Source organism: Bufo gargarizans, chromosome 8 (assembly GCF_014858855.1).
Source record: "Bufo gargarizans isolate SCDJY-AF-19 chromosome 8, ASM1485885v1, whole genome shotgun sequence".
Taxonomy (NCBI): domain Eukaryota; kingdom Metazoa; phylum Chordata; class Amphibia; order Anura; family Bufonidae; genus Bufo; species Bufo gargarizans.
This window is the reverse complement of record NC_058087.1, coordinates 185,220,737-185,242,370: the sequence shown is the minus strand read 5'-3', so window position 1 is coordinate 185,242,370 and position 21,634 is coordinate 185,220,737.

The following is a 21,634-nucleotide window of genomic DNA, read 5'->3' as shown; positions in this document are numbered from 1 at the left end:
CTAATCTTTTGGGGTGGCCTATCACATCCCCTAAATTAAATCTTCTCAACCCCCCCACCCCCAGCTTAACGTGACACTCTCCACCACACCCCATGCTCTCAGAAGCACTACAGATATCAGCTGGTGACGGCTCATGCAGCTTTATATCTGCTCCACTATTGTGTTAAGATGGCCGGACCATTGTATAAAACAAGCTCATGTTACTTTTTTTGTCATAGATTGTAAGCTCTTGCGAGCAGGGCCTTCACTCTTGTTTTAGTTGTTGATTTGTTTGTTGTTTATTGTACAAGAACCCCCTGATTGTAAAGCGCTGCGGAATATGTTGGCGCTCTATAAATAAAGATTATTATAGGGACTTTAGGCCATGTCCGGGAACTTGTAATATCAGGTTTTTACTGTTGGAGTGCAACATGTACTTACAATGGATCAAGTCCCTCTCACTGTGAATTGGTTATGTATGCAATGGCTTGTGCTTATACACCGCAGTGTAAGGCCCCATGCACACGGCCGTGTTTCACAGCCGTGTGCGGGCCGTGGAACCGCGGCCTGGATCCCTCCTGAGAGCAGGAGCGCACGGCGTCACTGGTTGCTATGACGCCGTGCGCTCCCTGCTGCCGGCACAGTACAGTAATACACTGGTATAGATCATACCAGTGTATTACTGTATTGCGGCGGCAGCAGGGAGCGCACGGCGTCATAGCAACCAGTGACGCCGTGCGCTCCTGCTCTCAGGAGGGATCCAGGCCGCGGTTCCACGGCCCGCACACGGCTGTGAAACACGGCCGTGTGCATGGGGCCTTAAGCAGGGTGGATGGACAGAGCGGTAGCCTGAGCTTCATTTGTTTTGAGCTGCTATGTGGTGAATAGCAGTGACAAGGGATGAGCGAACCTGAACTTTACAGGTTCGGGTGGTGTAGGAAATCATTTATTGATTCCGGTATAACGGAATTTGTAGACGGAATGCAAAACAGAAGCCCTTAAGAGGCATTCCTACTGATCCGTCAGAATAGAAGTCTATGGCCAAGATCCGTCTGGTTTCCGTTATGCAGAACTGAAAACACAGTCCTGCTGCATAACAGAAACCAGACGGATCCGTAATGCTTGGTCATAGACTTATGACGGATCAATAGGAATGCCTCTTCAGGGCTTCCGTTTTGCATTCTGTCTGCGATTTCCGTTATACCGGAATCCATAACGGATTTTCTGCACCACCCGAACGCTGAACCTGTAAAGTTCGGGTTCGCTCGTCCCTAGTGACAACCATTTTTGAGAGCAACCAAGAAGACGCCATGGACCCTAAAACAGACATGAATCCTGCTACTCCAAAAGGCGCAATTTATTGTCTACATAGGCTGAATCTTCTCAATCATTGGGCTTCTTTTTTTTTTTACCTTTTAGCAAGTGAATTTCCCAAAAGAACTGGTTTCTTGAGACGGGGGCGCTTATGAGGCATGTACCCGGGGGTGTCCTAATGAACCTAAACTCAACACCTGTTAGGGCTGTAAATGTACTTAAGATACGGCTACATTTTGGGCGAGGCATGTCCAAGTATCGCAGTGTAGCGGGGCAGCGATAGAAATTAATGGATTGCATGTTTGCCGTGACTGCAACTCCGCAAATCCGAATACTGCTGTGTGAGTCACGCTGCGACCCCATTCATCCAGCCATCCCATAAAGGGACACTCTAGGCCAAGCGAATATACACTTTATAATCCCCAGAGCAGGACCTGAGGGGGGCGGAGCATGACACAAAGATTCTCTTCAGTTCTTTGTCATGCCCCCTCCCCTCGGGTCCTGCATTTGGAGTAAGGCCCCCTGCACACGAACGTGTGCGCCCCGTGGTAGTGCTGCGGCCCACAAAATGCGGGGCGCAATGCACAAGCACAGTCCGTGGGACAGCCACAGTGGATCGCTGACCCATTCACTTAAATGGGTCCGCGATCCGGCCGTTCCGCAAAAAGATAGAACATGTTCTATCTTTTTGCGGAATGGAAGTACGGGACGAAACCCCACGGAAGCACTCCGTAGTGCTTCCGTAGGGTTCCTTTTCGTACCATTCCGCATCTCCGGATTTGCGGACCCATTCAAGTGAATGGGTCCGCATCCGTGATGCGGAATGCCCACAGAACAGCACCTGTGTATTGCGGATCCGCAAATGCGGTCCGCAATACGGCAACGGGAAGCACACGTTCGTGTGCAGGGGGCCTAATACAATATATTAGTGTTCCTTTAACAATCAGAGAGAAGAGGACGACTCACAGACGAATACGCGCGGGAGAGCGCTAATTCCGAAGGGGAAATGAGCTGCAGCTCGTGATCGTTTGGCATAAATTGCTCTCTCAGTAATCACAATCACTTGTCTAGAATTTTACTTCTTTTGTTGAAATGTCCTCTCAAAAATTAGCCGAGGAAATTCACACTCTGATGTTCTCAAAAAGTGAAGACAAAACGTGTGTTTTCCAGCAGAAACCTCAGGAGGCTGATTACTGTATTCAGTGGACGGCGGTATATGAAGCGGGCAGATTGCGCTAATTAGTGACGGGGATGTGATTGTACGACTGACAGATACAGTAACCTGCTTTCTGGTCACACTGTGGGAAATTTCTGTTGAAGTGACAACTCAGAAGAACAACATGCTATGGCGGGACAACAATTATAACACAACTCATCGACGCGCTGTGGAAATTGACCTGCGGTGCGGATTTTTTTATTTTCTGCAACTTCTTATGAATTTTCCCCATGACCTTCAATGTGGACATTAAAATCTGCAGAATATTCCACAAGCAACTGTACTGTTGTGGATTTTCTGTGGAATAACCCTGGATCCACAGCAAAATCTGCATATTTCTAATTAACAATTACATGACTTGCAGTGGGAAGTCCACACCAAAATCTAAAAGTTTTGGTTCAGATTTGTTGCCGATGATTTCTCTGTAGATTTCTGAGGATTTGCTGTGGACTTCCACAGGAGATCCGACTCGTGTGCGAATCCCCTAACAAGGCCAGCTAAACAATAAGTGAGACTCATGGAGACCCCAGAGTCATCCACAGAGCCTACAAAAACCTGCAATCCATCAGGGGTGGTCGTGCTTGCAAACTATAGGAAAAAAATGCCGGCCTCACTGGTGGCCGGTGCTTTTTCCTATAGTGTGCAAGCACGACCACCACTGCTGGATTACAGGGTGGTCCTAACCATGGAAGTAAGCAGTGTATATTGTGATAGAAAAATTAATCCGGCCAGCAAAGGAGGCAATGTGGACAATCACAATACATTAGTAAGATCCAACCTGACAGAGCTAGAGAGGATCTGCAGAGAAGAACGGCAGAAAATCCCCAAATCCAGACGTGTAAACCTTGTGGCCTCATCCCCAAGAAGACTGGAGGCTGGAGTCAAAGGGGCTTCAACTAAGTCCCGAGTGAAGGGGCTGAATACTTATGTCAATGCAATGTTAGTTTTTCTTTTTTAATAAATTAGCACAGAATTCTAACATTCTGTTCTCACTTTCTCATTATGGGGTATTGAGTGCAGAATGATGGGGAAAAACTGGATTTAGCCGATGCATCTCAGAAGTTAAGAAAGTCACTTTACTGGTGCGGTTGAAGGAGCTTTACTGTACCCGGCTCAGAATGACTGCATAATAGCTAACAGGATTTTCAAAAATTCTCTTTACACCGTGCCCCGCAAGCATTATACAGTGCGAACAAGCTGGGCACTCATTTCAACAAGTTTTATTTGTCTTTGGGGTCCCTTTAATTACACCTTAAAAATCAGACTTGGTTTCTCAATCCATTGGGTTCTCTTTTTCCTTTTTTTACTCCACCCTCCTTAGATGAAGTGTCAGAGCTCGGCCCTGTCTCGCCTTCACTCCATTACAGCCCAGGGTGGAAGTGAGGAACCGCTGACTGACGGCCCACGTAATAAGCGGCTGTTTTTAAACCCAACATAAATAGCAAGACAGTCGGCACTAACACTGAGGTTTGTAAACCCCATCATGAATCACTGCTTGTCCGTCTCTTCCATTCAACTCCCTGTTTCAAATGTGTTTTGTGTCCTGGGGTTGTTGCAGGAGATGAATCACTTTATTAATGAGGATTATTTGTCTTAGATGCTGATCTTGGAGCTCTGTACCACGCCAGACTTGTTTTACCAGTGTCTCTTCTCGCTATTTGGAGTTTTAGTGTGTGATCGTTACATGTAGACTCATGAAATAATATTATATGTTGTTCTTTCATAAAAAAGAAAAGCTTTATATTTTGTCTTCAGTGCTTAAAGCCCACGTCTGCCATTGATCACCATATTACAAATTATATTTAGAATTAATCTACCTGAAAATGTGAGTCACTTTGTAAATATATTACTTATCCTGTACTGATCCTGAGTTACATCCTGTATTATACTCCAGAGCTGCACTCACTATTCTGCTGGTGCAGTCACTGTGTACATACATTACTTATCCTGTACTGATCCTGAGTTACATCCTGTATTATACTCCAGAGCTGCACTCCCTATTCTGCTGGTGCAGTCACTGTGTACATACATTACTTATCCTGTACTGATCCTGAGTTACATCCTGTATTATACTCCAGAGCTGCACTCCCTATTCTGCTGCTGGAGTCACTGTGTACATACATTACTTATCCTGTACTGATCCTGAGTTACATCCCGTATTATACTCCAGAGCTGCACTCACTATTCTGCTGGTGCAGTCACTGTGTACATACATTACTTATCCTGTACTGATCCTGAGTTACATCCTGTATTTCTTTTATTAAAATTTTAAAACAAACAGATAAATAAATATATAAAACAGAGACCAAACCAACCATACAGGACATGATGCTCCTCAGCGCGGCGCAGACAGCACCGGTCCAGCCCACTCGCCACAGAACACCAGCTATGTACAATATCTATGTACATGTACTAACCTTCCTGATCCGGTTGCACCTACCTACACTTAACAAATACAGAAGTTAAACTTACAAAAAGCCCACCCACCACCACCCCAATGCAACACACAATTTTTTTTATATTATATATATATATATATATATTTTTTTTTTTTTTTTTTTTTTTTTTTGGGTCCCTGAGCTGGTCCCGCATCCCATGCCCCCAGTACATGATAATAGACGTCCATGAACCAGCCCAGGATTTTCTTATATGTCCCAAAGTCCCCAATGTTCCATGGAACCCTCCCCCCATTTACCCACCACCCAACCTAACACTACACCCGACAACTCAACCTATACAAATATACAAATATATATATAGACATAAAGACATATAAACTACATTACATAGTACATTACATAGTAGACCTTAACCTCACCACCCACCGTGAGGCTTTTCAGCCACACACAACCCATTAAAGCCCAAGTTTGGTGCCTGCAAGCCCTATGTCCTCATACAGCCACCAAAACAAAACAAAAATCTACAGTGTCAGCTTCAGCCCACCACCGGGAGGGGAGACAACAGGCTAGGGTACCCTAAAGGCAAAACCCCTCCAGAGGAGAGAGGCTCTACCCGCCCCCAACCTCTCGTACTCCAGAGAGCGCACCTTCACCAGGTCTCCGAGAATGTTCCTAACCACCTCATCCTCGGGGAGGATTTTGCATTGCGTCGAAACTAAACACCGTGCATGCCACGTGTAGTACCTGACCACTGAGCTGACTAGGAATAAAGTGCAAAGGTCCCTACCACCCAGGTGTCTGAATGCTCCATAGGCCCATTCCGCATAGGAGAGAGTGACCAGCCTAGGCCAGCCAATGGAGGTCCCCACCCTGGTGTAAACCTCTGTGTTAAAGGGACAATGAAGCAGGAAGTGGTCCATGCTTTCCAGCACACCACCGCACTCCTCACGGGGACACCCCCTGTCCTCAGAGCTCCTACACTTCAGATTGTCCCTCACACACAGTTTCCCATGGAAGCAGCGCCAAGTCAAGTCAAAGAACTTCAAGGGGATCCTATTGGAATTTAAAAGCCGTAACCCAACCCTCAGATCCCGACCTGTGCAGTCCCTGAGGGCCAGAGGTTTCTGGAAATGGGTCAACAGAACCCTCTGGTCAAGGAGTCTCCTTGACTGAGTCCTGATTTCCCACATCCCCAGACCCCACCGACGTAATACCTTCAGAACCAGGGCAGCATAAGCCGGGAGATGCCCATGTGGTGTGCGGAGATCCTTCACTTGCCCCCCTGTCTCCCATTCCTGGAAGAAAGGCCGAAACCATCCCCGACAGGAGGCTACCCACAGAGGAGCCCTCTCTTGCCAGAGGTTCGAGAGATTAATCTTAATAAAGGTGTTCACCAGGAACACCACAGGGTTGACCATACCCAACCCTCCTAGTCTCCTCGTACGGTAAGTAACCTCCCTCTTGACAAGGTTCAGTCTGTTTCCCCATAACATCTGGAAGAACAGACTGTAGACCCGAGTCCAGAAAGGTTCCGGCAAGACGCACACACTGCCCAGATATAACAGCAAAGGGATCAGGTAGGTTTTGATAATGTTCACCCTTTCCCTGAGGGTTAAAGACCAACCCTTCCACTGGTCCACCTTCTGAGCGGCAATCTTAAGCCTGCTATCCCAGTTTTGATGGGGGTAATCCCCCTGGCCAAATTCAATGCCGAGGACTTTTGTAGATTCCTGGGGCTCTGGGAGGGTGTCCGGGAGATCAAAACCAGGATCTCCACCTCCCAGCCAGAGACTCTCACACTTATCTCGGTTGATCTTGGACCCAGATGACTCTGAGTAGCGCTCTACCTCAGACAGTACCCACTCTGCCTCCCCTCTCGAAGACACAAAGATAGTTACGTCATCAGCATACGCCACCACCCTCAGTGTAGTCTCCGGAGCCGCCCGGTCCATCCCGATGCCCGCCAACGGCCCACGATCAACCCCTCTAAGGAAGGGATCGATCGCGAACACGTACAAAAGCGGGCTCAGAGGACAACCCTGGCGAACCCCAGATCCCACCCCAAAAGGACGCCCAATCCAACCATTCACAAGCGGGAAACTCTCTGCCCCTGCATACAAGGTCTTAAGCCAATCAACAAACCCCCCGGGCAGGCCATATCTCAGAAGGACAGACCAGAGGTACTCGTGGTTAACACGATCAAATGCTTTTGCCTGATCCAAGGACAGCATGTACCCCTTCCAGTGACCTGCCCTGCCCTGCTCCACGGCCTCCCGGACACTGAGCACAGCACTAAAAGTACTGTGGCCGGGAACAGAGCAATGCTGGGCCCCAGAAAGGAGCTGGGGTGCAAACTTCACCAGCCGATTAAATAGCACCTTTGCTAAAATCTTTCTGTCCACACCGAGGAGCGCTATGGGACGCAAATTCTCAATGTGGAAAGGATCTTTACCCTTTGACAGGATGATCAGGGCCGACCTCCTCATTGACTTTGGTAGAGTACCCGAGGAGAGACACTCATTTAATACCTCAGTCAAGAGGGGAACTAAGGTGTCCTTAAAGGTCTTGTAAAACTCAGATGTTAAGCCATCCGGACCAGGTGATTTTTTGGGAGCAAGCCCCTCAATCACCAGACTGACTTCCTCTTCACTGATCATTTCCGTCAAACCGTCAAGAGAGGGGTCTACCCCTGGTTCAGGGACAGTTTCAGTCAGGAAAGCCGATATCTTATCACGATCAAGATCCCTCCTTGCCATGAGATGTGAGTAAAAGGATCTGACAACCTCCAGGATCCCTGATCTGGACCTTCTCAGAGAACCCGTACTATCAATCAGTCCTGACACAATCTTACTACTCACTGACATCCTGCAGTTTTTGTAAGGGTCGGGCGAGCGGTATTTCCCGTAATCCCTCTCAAAAACCAAAGATGCGTGCCTATCGTACTGACACCTCATAAGCAAAGACTTCACTCTGGAGATCTCCTCACGGCTACCCCCAGTCGAGACAAGACGTTCGAGTTTCCTCCTCAGGCCCTGATACAGGCGATACTTACTCAGACTCCTAAGGCTCGAGAGCTGGCGGAAGAATCTCCCCACCCTTTCCTTGAAGATCTCCCACCACTCAGACTTACTGCCGCAGAGATCCAGCAATGGTACCTGGCTCTGAACGAAATCCTCAAAGGACTGTCTTATCTCCGCTTCTTCCAAGAGAGACGAATTGAGCCTCCAGTAGCCCCTTCCCATTCGGGGGGTCTCTGCAACATTCAGAGAAAACAAAATCATACAGTGGTCGGAGAACTCCACCTCCACAGCGGACACGGCTGAAGAGACGGCTTCCTCCTTTAAATAAAACCTGTCTATTCTAGACCTACAACTAGCCCTATGATAGGTGAACCCCGGGTGGCCTGGGGTGTGCCGGATGTGGACATCCACCAGACGAGCCTCACTAGCTATTTTATTAAGCGCAATGCTGTCGTAAGTCAGCTTGTCCCTGGAACCTCCCCTATCCTGGGGCCTCGTGACAGTATTGAAGTCCCCTCCAAAGACCACCTGCCGACTTGTAAAAAGATAGGGCTTGATCCTCATGAAGAGACACTTACGGTCCCACTTGGACTGGGGACCATAGATGTTAATTAGACGAAGTTCTTGTCCCCTCATGAGGACATCCAGGATCAGGCACCTCCCCATTTCTAATTCAATAACCCGTCGGCATTCTACCGGTGCAGTAAAAAGGACTGCCACCCCGCTATACGGCTCGGCCGCAAGAGACCAGTAGGAGGATCCGCGTCGCCACTCCCTTTTAGCTTTAAATACAGATGCCAAATCTGGCAGCCTGGTCTCCTGCAAAAACAAAATGTCAGCTTCAACCCGGCTGAAAAAATCAAAGGCCGCAAATCTAGCCGTATCTGACTTAATGCTGGCGACATTAATGGACGCCAGCGTCAACGGAGTGAGTGCCGCCATCATGGGTGATTGAATTAGATGGCTTTCTTTTCCCACTGCCCCCACCAACTTTTTCATCAGATGATGGCTTACCCCTCTTCAAACAAACAGATGTGTCCATTTCACCTCTGCCCTTGTGCTCTGACTCCAAGCCAGCCCCCACCCCTGAGGACATGTTTTCCCCAGTAGAAGGAGGCTCGGCGTCCCCCGCAGGCCCAGGTGTCACCGCGACTCCCGAAACCTCCCCACCGGCTCCCTCCCCTGAGGAGGGGGAGGTATCACCAATGGCTTGGAACCGGTTTGAGAGACTAATCAGAGGGGGGTTGGTTGTACCTTCCTTTGGCATCTGGCGGGTGGGAGAAGATCTTAAATCTCCCTTTTTCCCTGTACGTTTATTACCCTGCTTTTGCCATCCCCCACTTCCCCCGTCATGGGGGGATAATGAGGAGATGGCACCTTCCTCTTCCTGGATCCTCCTAATTTCCTCATCCAGCTCACTGTCCCTTTGGGCCTCAGCAGTAGCAGCAGTCTCAGGGGTGAGATCAGGGGTCATCCCAGCTTCCCCAGTTGCCTGAGGTTCCCGGGATTCACCCATCTCCCTCTCCCTTCGGCGATTTTCCTGACGCCTCAGTTGGGCAGGCGTCTTTTGCTTACTTTTCTTCCCTGGCCCCTCTGTTCCTTCACTTCTGCCAGCCCCTGCCCCAGTAGAATTGGCCTCACGGCTTCCTCCCGCCGGGGCATTGACCGCATTGGCAAAGGAATGAGGGCAGCGACTGAATGGGTGACCTAAGTCACCACACAGGTGACACCTAATCTCTGCACATGATGCAGCGAGGTGGCCAATCTCCCCACACAGCGCGCACTTCTGTACAGTGCAGTTAGCACTGAAGTGTGTGGGGCTGCCGCATCTGTGACAGAGCTTCGGCTGACCCTGGTAGAAAATCTGGATGCGATCCCTTCCAAGGAAGGTGGCAGATGGTATGTGAGTAACTGTGTTTCCTAAAAGCCTAAGTTTTACCATGAACGTCCAGGCCCCAGACCAGATGCCATGTTCATCCCTGTTCTTCTTGGGAACCTCCACCACCTCCCCATATCGGCCGAGCCACGTCATGATGTCAATACACGAGAGTGACTCGTTACGGGTTAGAACGGTCACCCTCTTCACATTGTTCTGACGAGACACTGCCTGGACGGCAACATCTCGCCAGCTGGGCTCGTCCTTTGCCATCTCATAGTTCGACCAGAAGAGCTCAAGTCCCTCCGGCCGAACAAAGCTGACATCGAACTCAGGGGTCCCATAGGGATGTATCAAGGCGTAGATGTCTGTCGCCTTGAAGCCCATCTTTAGAAGGAGCTCAACAACTTCTGATCTTGAAGGACATGTATCACTGCCCCTCCACCTCAGACGGACCACATTCCTACGGAGAGCACCCTGCCCAGCTGTCGGGAGGGACCACGTGGTCTCCCCGCTCCTTTGCTCTCGGAAGGCTGAGAGGCCATGCCTATCTATCCAAAAGGATAGATCAACCTCCCTCCCCTCTACATTGATTGTGCTCTCCCCTCTCTTTAGAGCCTCCAGAAGACGCCGCTGCAAAACGCCGTCCCCAGAGCCAGAGGACAAGGAGGGTCCCCTACTCACCCCGGCCGTGACAGTAGCAAAACTGCGCACAGGGGCTGCCACAGCCGAGGGGGCAACCGGACCAGGTTCCACACCCTCCCCGCTTACCAAAGACCCTCCACCACCCACTTCCATATCTTCCATCCCCAAACCAGCCTTACTTACAACAGATTCTGCGACCTCCCTTCCTTCCCTCCTAACACCATTCACTCCACCATCCAAACCCCCAGACATATTTTTATTAAAAATAATTTTCTGCCCCCCACCTGCTCCCTCACTCATACTGGCTGAACCGGTGTGTTTTGGTGTAATTATTGGTACCTCAGCATCACTGGGCCCTGGGGTCGGAGCTGCCCCCAAAAGACAGACCACAGCCCCAACCCCACTTTTATCATTGCCCTCCGCTTCCTCAGTACTACCATTTACAACTTTTGGACGCCGCTGATCCATTACCGGGCGCCGCTGATCCAAACGCTGCTGATCTGTTCTTTAATGGCGCCACTCATCTGGACCAGCAGCGCCAATACAAAACAAAGGCTTTGGCCTCAGTTCTTGACCTTCATTGGGAGGCGTAACCGTCATAGCTCCGACAGCTCCTTCATGCCTCTGCTGGCCCGAGGGAACAGCGTCATCAGCGGTTGGAGCCATCGGAGCTCCTGCAGCCATCTGTGGCGTGGAGCCACCCCCTCCTCCCATCAGGGAGCAAACTCCAGCGCCAGAGATTTTTCTCTCATCCTCCGCAGTAACCTTCCTGTCCGGCTTTTCAGCCGGTGTCGCACCAGCTCCATCCCCGTTACTGCAAACAGAGACGGAGCTCACCACCATATCAGATACCTCGCTCTCCCCTCTCTCCTGCACCGAGTCCACTGCAGGACACGGGCTGGGCTGAGAAGAGGGGCTAATACAGTGAGCCGGCCCTGCGGTCGACCCGGGGGTCCCAGGGAGGGGGGTGTATACATATCTTACCTGCTCCTGGAGCTTGGTCTTCTTAGCCTTTTTCTTTCCTTCCCCAGGCGTCTCCGGTGGCAACTCATCACCAAAGCATAAGTCCTGGAAACGCACTGGGGACTCCAGGAGCTGGATCTCCTCCACTAGGGCCCCTCCCGGGCCGCAGGTCTCATACTCATCCCCCGAGCCGCAGCTGGGTGACCTTGCTATTTGGCGTGCAGGGGGCCCACTGTACGGAATCTGCTCCTGCAGGCTGCCAGGTGGATCTTGCTGGTCATCATCATCATCCTCCTCCTGCACGACTGGTTCCTTCTCCACCTGGCTGTCAGGCTGCTGCCCCATCTGCCCCTTCTCCTCCGCCATCTTCCGAAAACGTTCCTCGTTTAGGAGTTTTTCCTTAAACGGGCCGCTTTTATCTCGGAGTACAGTCCGCCTTTGCTCAATCTCGCCAATGTCAGCTTGTAGCTGCTTTATTTGGCTCTCCAGCCCCTGCTTCTTCCTCTTTGGGGCCACTCCAACACAAGACCTCAAGCCGCGCAGCTCCTCCCGGAGCCTCCTCAGGGTCTTAGTCGCGTCTTCGTACTCACGGAGGTGGCTCATGACCCGGGATCCGTAGGTGGAAATGGACTCCCGGGCCCTCAGTACGCCCCAGCCTTCCTCCTCAAGATCTGCTTCACCTCCGTGAACACTCGGCTTTTGCTGGGCCCCGGAAGGGCCACTCTCACCCATGCTGGCATTCGGGTCCTCCTTAGCGGATCCAGCCTTGCGGCTCTTCCTACTACCCTCAGACTCAGGGGAGACAGAAGCCACATTACTGCGACTCCTGCCAGATCTTCTTACCCCTGAGTCCTCCATGCAGGCCAAACGCTGGCTTCTCCTGTCCCCTGAAGGCCTGCCGCTGGGAACAGGAGCCTGGGGCTTGCTTCCCTCGCTCATGCCTGAGAACCCACTCTCCCCCTGGGGAGGAGAGAGCCGGCCTCAGGTGGATAGATTTTCCTCCAAACGCTCAGGAGCAGCAGCAGCAGCAGCAGCTACACACAGCCACAGGCGACCACACCCACAGGTAATCGCAGCTCAGGAACAGCTGGTCCAGAGCTGCACTCACTATTCTGCTGGTGGAGTCACTGTGTACATACATTACATTATTTATCCTGTACTGATCCTGAGTTACATCCTGTATTTCTTTTATTAAAATTTTAAAACAAACAGATAAATAAATATATAAAACAGAGACCAAACCAACCATACAGGACATGATGCTCCTCAGCGCGGCGCAGACAGCACCGGTCCAGCCCACTCGCCACAGAACACCAGCTATGTACAATATTTACAATACCTATGTACATGTACTAACCTTCCTGATCCGGTTGCACCTACCTACACTTAACAAATACAGAAGTTAAACTTACAAAAAGCCCACCCACCACCACCCCAATGCAACACACAATTTTTTATTTTTTTTTTATATTATATATATATATCTTTTTTTTTTTTTTTTTTTTTTTTTTTGGGTCCCTGAGCTGGTCCCGCATCCCATGCCCCCAGTACATGATAATAGACGTCCATGAACCAGCCCAGGATTTTCTTATATGTCCCAAAGTCCCCAATGTTCCATGGAACCCTCCCCCCATTTACCCACCACCCAACCTAACACTACACCCGACAACTCAACCTATACAAATATACAAATATATATAGACATAAAGACATATAAACTACATTACATAGTACATTACATAGTAGACCTTAACCTCACCACCCACCGTGAGGCTTTTCAGCCACACACAACCCATTAAAGCCCAAGTTTGGCGCCTGCAAGCCCTATGTCCTCATACAGCCACCAAAACAAAACAAAAATCTACAGTGTCAGCTTCAGCCCACCACCGGGAGGGGAGACAACAGGCTAGGGTACCCTAAAGGCAAAACCCCTCCAGAGGAGAGAGGCTCTACCCGCCCCCAACCTCTCGTACTCCAGAGAGCGCACCTTCACCAGGTCTCCGAGAATGTTCCTAACCACCTCATCCTCGGGGAGGATTTTGCGTTGCGTCGAAACTAAACACCGTGCATGCCACGTGTAGTACCTGACCACTGAGCTGACTAGGAATAAAGTGCAAAGGTCCCTACCACCCAGGTGTCTGAATGCTCCATAGGCCCATTCCGCATAGGAGAGAGTGACCAGCCTAGGCCAGCCAATGGAGGTCCCCACCCTGGTGTAAACCTCTGTGTTAAAGGGACAATGAAGCAGGAAGTGGTCCATGCTTTCCAGCACACCACCGCACTCCTCACGGGGACACCCCCTGTCTTCAGAGCTCCTACACTTCAGATTGTCCCTCACACACAGTTTCCCATGGAAGCAGCGCCAAGTCAAGTCAAAGAACTTCAAGGGGATCCTATTGGAATTTAAAAGCCGTAACCCAACCCTCAGATCCCGACCTGGGCAGTCCCTGAGGGCCAGAGGTTTCTGGAAATGGGTCAACAGAACCCTCTGGTCAAGGAGTCTCCTTGACTGAGTCCTGATTTCCCACATCCCCAGACCCCACCGACGTAATACCTTCAGAACCAGGGCAGCATAAGCCGGGAGATGCCCATGTGGTGTGCGGAGATCCTTCACTTGCCCCCCTGTCTCCCATTCCTGGAAGAAAGGCCGAAACCATCCCCGACAGGAGGCTACCCACAGAGGAGCCCTCTCTTGCCAGAGGTTCGAGAGATTAATCTTAATAAAGGTGTTCACCAGGAACACCACAGGGTTGACCATACCCAACCCTCCTAGTCTCCTCGTACGGTAAGTAACCTCCCTCTTGACAAGGTTCAGTCTGTTTCCCCATAACATCTGGAAGAACAGACTGTAGACCCGAGTCCAGAAAGGTTCCGGCAAGACGCACACACTGCCCAGATATAACAGCAAAGGGATCAGGTAGGTTTTGATAATGTTCACCCTTTCCCTGAGGGTTAAAGACCAACCCTTCCACTGGTCCACCTTCTGAGCGGCAATCTTAAGCCTGCTATCCCAGTTTTGATGGGGGTAATCCCCCTGGCCAAATTCAATGCCGAGGACTTTTGTAGATTCCTGGGGCTCTGGAAGGGTGTCCGGGAGATCAAAACCAGGATCTCCACCTCCCAGCCAGAGACTCTCACACTTATCTCGGTTGATCTTGGACCCAGATGACTCTGAGTAGCGCTCTACCTCAGACAGTACCCACTCTGCCTCCCCTCTCGAAGACACAAAGATAGTTACGTCATCAGCATACGCCACCACCCTCAGTGTAGTCTCCGGAGCCGCCCGGTCCATCCCGATGCCCGCCAACGGCCCACGATCAACCCCTCTAAGGAAGGGATCGATCGCGAACACGTACAAAAGCGGGCTCAGAGGACAACCCTGGCGAACCCCAGATCCCACCCCAAAAGGACGCCCAATCCAACCATTCACAAGCGGGAAACTCTCTGCCCCTGCATACAAGGTCTTAAGCCAATCAACAAACCCCCCGGGCAGGCCATATCTCAGAAGGACAGACCAGAGGTACTCGTGGTTAACACGATCAAATGCTTTTGCCTGATCCAAGGACAGCATGTACCCCTTCCAGTGACCTGCCCTGCCCTGCTCCACGGCCTCCCGGACACTGAGCACAGCACTAAAAGTACTGTGGCCGGGAACAGAGCAATGCTGGGCCCCAGAAAGGAGCTGGGGTGCAAACTTCACCAGCCGATTAAATAGCACCTTTGCCAAAATCTTTCTGTCCACACCGAGGAGCGCTATGGGACGCCAATTCTCAATGTGGAAAGGATCTTTACCCTTTGACAGGATGATCAGGGCCGACCTCCTCATTGACTTTGGTAGAGTACCCGAGGAGAGACACTCATTTAATACCTCAGTCAAGAGGGGAACTAAGGTGTCCTTAAAGGTCTTGTAAAACTCAGATGTTAAGCCATCCGGACCAGGTGATTTTTTGGGAGCAAGCCCCTCAATCACCAGACTGACTTCCTCTTCACTGATCATTTCCGTCAAACCGTCAAGAGAGGGGTCTACCCCTGGTTCAGGGACAGTTTCAGTCAGGAAAGCCGATATCTTATCACGATCAAGATCCCTCCTTGCCATGAGATGTGAGTAAAAGGATCTGACAACCTCCAGGATCCCTGATCTGGACCTTCTCAGAGAACCCGTACTATCAATCAGTCCTGACACAATCTTACTACTCACTGACATCCTGCAGTTTTTGTAAGGGTCGGGCGAGCGGTATTTCCCGTAATCCCTCTCAAAAACCAAAGATGCGTGCCTATCGTACTGACACCTCATAAGCAAAGACTTCACTCTGGAGATCTCCTCACGGCTACCCCCAGTCGAGACAAGACGTTCGAGTTTCCTCCTCAGGCCCTGATACAGGCGATACTTACTCAGACTCCTGAGGCTCGAGAGCTGGCGGAAGAATCTCCCCACCCTTTCCTTGAAGATCTCCCACCACTCAGACTTACTGCCGCAGAGATCCAGCAATGGTACCTGGCTCTGAACGAAATCCTCAAAGGACTGTCTTATCTCCGCTTCTTCCAAGAGAGACGAATTGAGCCTCCAGTAGCCCCTTCCCATTCGGGGGGTCTCTGCAACATTCAGAGAAAACAAAATCATACAGTGGTCGGAGAACTCCACCTCCACAGCGGACACGGCTGAAGAGACGGCTTCCTCCTTTAAATAAAACCTGTCTATTCTAGACCTACAACTAGCCCTATGATAGGTGAACCCCGGGTGGCCTGGGGTGTGCCGGATGTGGACATCCACCAGACGAGCCTCACTAGCTATTTTATTAAGCGCAATGCTGTCGTAAGTCAGCTTGTCCCTGGAACCTCCCCTATCCTGGGGCCTCGTGACAGTATTGAAGTCCCCTCCAAAGACCACCTGCCGACTTGTAAAAAGATAGGGCTTGATCCTCATGAAGAGACACTTACGGTCCCACTTGGACTGGGGACCATAGATGTTAATTAGACGAAGTTCTTGTCCCCTCATGAGGACATCCAGGATCAGGCACCTCCCCATTTCTAATTCAATAACCCGTCGGCATTCTACCGGTGCAGTAAAAAGGACTGCCACCCCGCTATACGGCTCGGCCGCAAGAGACCAGTAGGAGGATCCGCGTCGCCACTCCCTTTTAGCTTTAAATACAGATGCCAAATCTGGCAGCCTGGTCTCCTGCAAAAACAAAATGTCAGCTTCAACCCGGCTGAAAAAATCAAAGGCCGCAAATCTAGCCGTATCTGACTTAATGCTGGCGACATTAATGGACGCCAGCGTCAACGGAGTGAGTGCCGCCATCATGGGTGATTGAATTAGATGGCTTTCTTTTCCCACTGCCCCCACCAACTTTTTCATCAGATGATGGCTTACCCCTCTTCAAACAAACAGATGTGTCCATTTCACCTCTGCCCTTGTGCTCTGACTCCAAGCCAGCCCCCACCCCTGAGGACATGTTTTCCCCAGTAGAAGGAGGCTCGGCGTCCCCCGCAGGCCCAGGTGTCACCGCGACTCCCGAAACCTCCCCACCGGCTCCCTCCCCTGAGGAGGGGGAGGTGTCACCAATGGCTTGGAACCGGTTTGAGAGACTAATCAGAGGGGGGTTGGTTGTACCTTCCTTTGGCATCTGGCGGGTGGGAGAAGATCTCAAATCTCCCTTTTTCCCTGTACGTTTATTACCCTGCTTTTGCCATCCCCCACTTCCCCCGTCATGGGGGGATAATGAGGAGATGGCACCTTCCTCTTCCTGGATCCTCCTAATTTCCTCATCCAGCTCACTGTCCCTTTGGGCCTCAGCAGTAGCAGCAGTCTCAGGGGTGAGATCAGGGGTCATCCCAGCTTCCCCAGTTGCCTGAGGTTCCCGGGATTCACCCATCTCCCTCTCCCTTCGGCGATTTTCCTGACGCCTCAGTTGGGCAGGCGTCTTTTGCTTACTTTTCTTCCCTGGCCCCTCTGTTCCTTCATTTCTGCCAGCCCCTGCCCCAGTAGAATTGGCCTCACGGCTTCCTCCCGCCGGGGCATTGACCGCATTGGCAAAGGAATGAGGGCAGCGACTGAATGGGTGACCTAAGTCACCACACAGGTGACACCTAATCTCTGCACATGATGCAGCGAGGTGGCCAATCTCCCCACACAGCGCGCACTTCTGTACAGTGCAGTTAGCACTGAAGTGTGTGGGGCTGCCGCATCTGTGACAGAGCTTCGGCTGACCCTGGTAGAAAATCTGGATGCGATCCCTTCCAAGGAAGGTGGCAGATGGTATGTGAGTAACTGTGTTTCCTAAAAGCCTAAGTTTTACCATGAACGTCCAGGCCCCAGACCAGATGCCATGTTCATCCCTGTTCTTCTTGGGAACCTCCACCACCTCCCCATATCGGCCGAGCCACGTCATGATGTCAATACACGAGAGTGACTCGTTACGGGTTAGAACGGTCACCCTCTTCACATTGTTCTGACGAGACACTGCCTGGACGGCAAAATCTCGCCAGCTGGGCTCGTCCTTTGCCATCTCATAGTTCGACCAGAAGAGCTCAAGTCCCTCCGGCCGAACAAAGCTGACATCGAACTCAGGGGTCCCATAGGGATGTATCAAGGCGTAGATGTGTGTCGCCTTGAAGCCCATCTTTAGAAGGAGCTCAACAACTTCTGATCTTGAAGGACATGTATCACTGCCCCTCCACCTCAGACGGACCACATTCCTACGGAGAGCACCCTGCCCAGCTGTCGGGAGGGACCACGTGGTCTCCCCGCTCCTTTGCTCTCGGAAGGCTGAGAGGCCATGCCTATCTATCCAAAAGGATAGATCAACCTCCCTCCCCTCTACATTGATTGTGCTCTCCCCTCTCTTTAGAGCCTCCAGAAGACGCCGCTGCAAAACGCCGTCCCCAGAGCCAGAGGACAAGGAGGGTCCCCTACTCACCCCGGCTGTGACAGTAGCAAAACTGCGCACAGGGGCTGCCACAGCCGGGGGGGCAACCGGACCAGGTTCCACACCCTCCCCGCTTACCAAAGACCCTCCACCACCCACTTCCATATCTTCCATCCCCAAACCAGCCTTACTTACAACAGATTCTGCGACCTCCCTTCCTTCCCTCCTAACACCATTCACTCCACCATCCAAACCCCCAGACATATTTTTATTAAAAATAATTTTCTGCCCCCCACCTGCTCCCTCACTCATACTGGCTGAACCGGTGTGTTTTGGTGTAATTATTGGTACCTCAGCATCACTGGGCCCTGGGGTCGGAGCTGCCCCCAAAAGACAGACCACAGCCCCAACCCCACTTTTATCATTGCCCTCCGCTTCCTCAGTACTACCATTTACAACTTTTGGACGCCGCTGATCCATTACCGGGCGCCGCTGATCCAAACGCTGCTGATCTGTTCTTTCATGGCGCCGCTCATCTGAACCAGCAGCGCCAATACAAAACAAAGGCTTTGGCCTCAGTTCTTGACCTTCATTGGGAGGCGTAACCGTCATAGCTCCGACAGCTCCTTCATGCCTCTGCTGGCCCGAGGGAACAGCGTCATCAGCGGTTGGAGCCATCGGAGCTCCTGCAGCCATCTGTGGCGTGGAGCCACCCCCTCCTCCCATCAGGGAGCAAACTCCAGCGCCAGAGATTTTTCTCTCATCCTCCGCAGTAACCTTCCTGTCCGGCTTTTCAGCCGGTGTCGCACCAGCTCCATCCCCGTTACTGCAAACAGAGACGGAGCTCACCACCATATCGGATACCTCGCTCTCCCCTCTCTCCTGCACCGAGTCCACTGCAGGACACGGGCTGGGCTGAGAAGAGGGGCTAATACAGTGAGCCGGCCCTGCGGTCGACCCGGGGGTCCCAGGGAGGGGGGTGTATACATATCTTACCTGCTCCTGGAGCTTGGTCTTCTTAGCCTTTTTCTTTCCTTCCCCAGGCGTCTCCGGTGGCAACTCATCACCAAAGCATAAGTCCTGGAAACGCACTGGGGACTCCAGGAGCTGGATCTCCTCCACTAGGGCCCCTCCCGGGCCGCAGGTCTCATACTCATCCCCCGAGCCGCAGCTGGGTGACCTTGCTATTTGGCGTGCAGGGGGCCCACTGTACGGAATCTGCTCCTGCAGGCTGCCAGGTGGATCTTGCTGGTCATCATCATCATCCTCCTCCTGCACGACTGGTTCCTTCTCCACCTGGCTGTCAGGCTGCTGCCCCATCTGCCCCTTCTCCTCCGCCATTTTCCGAAAACGTTCCTCGTTTAGGAGTTTTTCCTTAAACGGGCCGCTTTTATCTCGGAGTACAGTCCGCCTTTGCTCAATCTCGCCAATGTCAGCTTGTAGCTGCTTTATTTGGCTCTCCAGCCCCTGCTTCTTCCTCTTTGGGGCCACTCCAACACAAGACCTCAAGCCGCGCAGCTCCTCCCGGAGCCTCCTCAGGGTCTTAGTCGCGTCTTCGTACTCACGGAGGTGGCTCATGACCCGGGATCCGTAGGTGGAAATGGACTCCCGGGCCCTCAGTACGCCCCAGCCTTCCTCCTCAAGATCTGCTTCACCTCCGTGAACACTCGGCTTTTGCTGGGCCCCGGAAGGGCCACTCTCACCCATGCTGGCATTCGGGTCCTCCTTAGCGGATCCAGCCTTGCGGCTCTTCCTACTACCCTCAGACTCAGGGGAGACAGAAGCCACATTACTGCGACTCCTGCCAGATCTTCTTACCCCTGAGTCCTCCATGCAGGCCAAACGCTGGCTTCTCCTGTCCCCTGAAGGCCTGCCGCTGGGAACAGGAGCCTGGGGCTTGCTTCCCTCGCTCATGCCTGAGAACCCACTCTCCCCCTGGGGAGGAGAGAGCCGGCCTCAGGTGGATAGATTTTCCTCCAAACGCTCAGGAGCAGCAGCTACACACAGCCACAGGCGACCACACCCACAGGTAATCGCAGCTCAGGAACAGCTGGTCCAGAGCTGCACTCACTATTCTGCTGGTGGAGTCACTGTGTACATACATTACATTATTTATCCTGTACTGATCCTGAGTTACATCCTGTATTATACTCCAGAGCTGCACTCACTATTCTGCTGGTGGAGTCACTGTGTTCATACATTACATTACTTATCCTGTACTGATCCTGAGTTACATCCTGTATTATACTCCAGAGCTGCACTCACTATTCTGCTGGTGCAGTCACTGTGTACATACATTACATTACTTATCCTATACTGATCCTGAGTTACATCCTGTATTATACTCCAGAGCTGCACTCAACTATTCTGCTGGTGCAATCACTATTGGATCAGTACCTTTTATAGCTGACAGCAGTGAATTGCAATGAATTAAAAATTCTCAATTCCCACCCAAAAAAACCAAAACAGGGATATTATCTTGTTATTTGGGTGTATGGTGCTGGACTGCAGTACCAGACACAACCTATGGACAAGAGAGGTGCTGTTTCCAGAACCGTTATCAGACCCTTCTGCTAATCTCATACATTCATATTGTAATATCACAGCGGCAGAATAATGTCTCTCTTGCCAGAATAGCTGGTGCCCAGGAAAAACATCAAGTGTTGGGCCTATTCTTTACACCTGAACAATGCAGCCTTTATGCGGGAGGCATCTTTAATAAAGAAGACATCTGCAGATTCCACTCGGCGCCCTGGTCATAGGTGGGAGCTCTCACCCTCCAGATATGAAGGAGAAATCATCAGCCGCAGTGAAAGGATCTCTCCTCGGTGTTTAATCTGATGGGACCGGCCGGGTCAGGCAGGGCCCTATATCTGCCTATTGTCCAGCGCTTATTTCTTCGCTCCTGTTTGAAGCCTGATCACAACGGCGCTAAGTATAGACAAGCTGCAACAAAGGAGGAGCGGGCGAGGAGCGGCGGACGCATTCATCTGGCGCACTTCAAATATTCATCAGTCCTGCCAGGCATTTCTCTGATTAAACCTGACGGTGCTGAATATAGAGGGGATTGCAAGGACTGCCGAGAAGTAGTTACAGAGAAAATATAAAAAAAGTGTAAGAATCAGGATTTTTTTTAAATCCAATGACGCTTTAACTTCATTAAAAATCTCCTACCCTATTGTGTATACAGCTCCTACGCAGACCTATGTGTCACCATGGTTACAGACTACAAACCTATGTTCCTGCAATGATAAGTTACTACACCGCCTCCTTTCTAGACAACATTTCATGGCTTGCCCACTCTCTATACCAAGATGGAAGGTTTCCATCAGTCCTCTATAACAACCAGCAGA